The sequence below is a fragment of the Manis pentadactyla genome, chromosome 13, assembly GCF_030020395.1.
Source record: "Manis pentadactyla isolate mManPen7 chromosome 13, mManPen7.hap1, whole genome shotgun sequence".
In the NCBI taxonomy this organism is placed as follows: domain Eukaryota; kingdom Metazoa; phylum Chordata; class Mammalia; order Pholidota; family Manidae; genus Manis; species Manis pentadactyla.
Window position 1 is genome coordinate 66,097,894 of NC_080031.1, and position 2,914 is coordinate 66,100,807.

Here is a 2,914-nt window from a genome sequence, read left to right on the forward strand (position 1 = left end):
TTTGGTGAATGGTGTTCCATTGGAGTGCTTTATGATCCAACTCAGCCACACTTGATTTGTGTTACTGGGACAAGTGACAACCACTGTTGGTTTCATCTGTATATAGAGGTAGTGTCCTAGGTGACCTTGATGAGTACTCACAGTTCTAAAATTTGATGCATATATCACAATGCTATTAATGGTGGCATTGAATTCAAGTGCATTTCATAAGCATTTAATGCTTTTCCACAAACATGCACACATTCACCATCTCTCTCCTTGTAAAAAAACTACAATCTAGTAGTAGTATAGCTCATGTGAGAAAATCTAACCAAGTGCTGCATTTTACACATGTGAAAAACTGAGTTTTTTTTTCAGTTCAAGGTCTCATGAAGGAGTAAGCTTCCAAGCAAACCTAGAATCCAGTTATGAATGCTAGCCTGGTATTAATTCACATAATAAAAAATTATATAATAGAAGTAAGGTAGCAAAGTAGGGCAGTGCTATGGTTGTAACATCAGATGACTGTGTCAGCTCCATATTCTTGGACAGGTTTTTTCACTTCCCTAGACCTCAGTCTTCTCATTTTTATAATGAGGGTAGGGGCAACAATAGTCATATTAGCCACATTTTGTTTCTTTTGAAACAGAGCATGGAGCTGGTAGCTTCAGAGGAGGGGCTGGGCCCACTGCCTCCTTCCAGTGTGGAGCACATCAGTATCCACTCAGGAAACCCTCCAGTTGAGCCCTTCCAAATGTGCCCCCCTCCAGCCATGCCATGAGGGCCCTGACACCAGGACACCCTGACTCACACACACTAGCCTTCAGTAAGCTAGCCCAAACTACCAGGCACACACAGTCTACCTAGGGGCCTTCCTTTCCCAAGGCTGATCCTTCAAGACTGGGAGACGTAGCTCTTTCTCCTAACTGATAAAGTCAAGCACAGTAAGTCAAACAGAATGAGGAGACAGAGGAATATACTTAAACAAAGGAACATGACACAACTTAAGAAAAAGAACCAAATGAAACAAGAGTTAAGCAATCTATCCGATAAAGGTTCAAGTTAATGATTATGAAGAAGCCCACTAGACTTGAGAGAAGAGTGGAGGAACTCAGTGACAACCTCTACAGAGAGAGAGAGAGAATCTAAAACAAACCAATCAGAGATGAAGAATACAACAAGTACAATAAAAAATGACAAATACATGAGCGGGAATCAGCAGCAGACCGGAGGGTCCTGAAGACCAGGTCAGCGCCTTGGAAGGCAGTGATAGGAAGTACTCAAGCTGAACAGAAATAAGAAAGAAAAAAGGAAATGAGGATAAGTTAAGAGAGCTTTGGGACAATATCAAACATCCAAACATTTGCATTATAAGAATCCCATAAGAAGAGTAAAAGGAGTAGAAAACTTATTGGAAGAAATAATAGCTGAAAACTTCCCTAAACCATAGAAAGAAACAGACATCCAGGTATAGGAAGCAGAGAGAGCCCTAATCAAGATAAACCCAGGTAGGCCCGCACCAGGGCACATCATGATTGAAGTATCAATGATCAGAAAAAATGAAAAAATCTTAAGAACATCAAAAGAAGGCAACAGGTTACATACAAGGGAAACCCCATAAGACAATTAGCTGATTTATCAGCAGAAACTCTAGGGGAGTGGCAAAATATATTCAAAGTTCTGAAAGAGAAAAACCTACAATGAAGAATACTCTACCCAGCAAGGTTATCATTCAGGATGGAAGGGGAGATAAAGAGCTTCACAGATAAAAATAACTTTAAAGAGTTCACCACCACTTAACTGTCCTTACAAGAAATGTTAAAGGGTCTTCTTGAAGAGGAAAAATAGACCCTAACTAGAAGCAAGAAAAATCTGAAAATGCAAATTTCACAGGTAAAAACAAATGTGTGTCAGTGGCAGTAGATCAGTCCCTTGAAAGCTAGTATGAATGTCAAAAAGACAAAAATATTATAATCAAGTACATTTTAAAAGTTAGTTAAGGGAATCACTTATTAAAAAGGTGTAAAAGAAGGAGGAGGGGGAGTAAAAAATATATTGTGATAATACATTTGAACTTAAGTAGCCATCCACTTATCATTGATTGCCAGATGTGCAGGATATCCTGTAAGAACCCCATGGTAACCACGAGCCAGAAACCTATAATGGATACACAGAAAATGGGGAAACAAATTTAAATGTAACACTAAAGAAAGTCACAATACTCAAGGGGAGAGCAAGAGAAAATGGGTAAGAGAGGAACAAGGAAAACAACCATGAACCATTTGACAAAATGGCAATAACTACATACCTATCAATAAGTACTCTAAATGGAAGTGACTAAATGCTCCAATCAAAAGACATAGGGTGACTGAATGGATAAAAAACAAGACCCATCTATTTGCTGCCAAAAGAGATTCACTTTAGATCTAAAGACTGAAACTGAAGGGATGGAAATAGATATTCCATGAAAATAGGAATAAGAAAAAAGCCGCAGTAGCAATACTTATATCAGACAAGATAGACTTTAAAACAAGGGCTGTAACAAGAGACAAAGAAGCTACATTACATAATGATTAAGGGCACAATCCAGCAAGAACCTATAACAATTATAAATACCTATGCACCCAACAGTGGAGCTCCTAAATATATAAATCAAATATTAACAGACATAAAAGGAGAGATTGACAGTAAAATAATAATAGTATCGGACTTTAATGCCCCACTTATATAAATGGATAGACCATCCAGACAGAAAATCAATAAGGAAACAGTGGATTTGAGTGACATATTAGATGAAATGGAACTGTACCCAAGTATATTCAGAATGTTACATACAAAAACAGTAGAATGAAGCTGGGGCGGAAGATGGCGGCGTGAGTAGAGCAGCGGAAATCTCCCAAAACCACATATATCTATGAAAATATAACAAAGACAA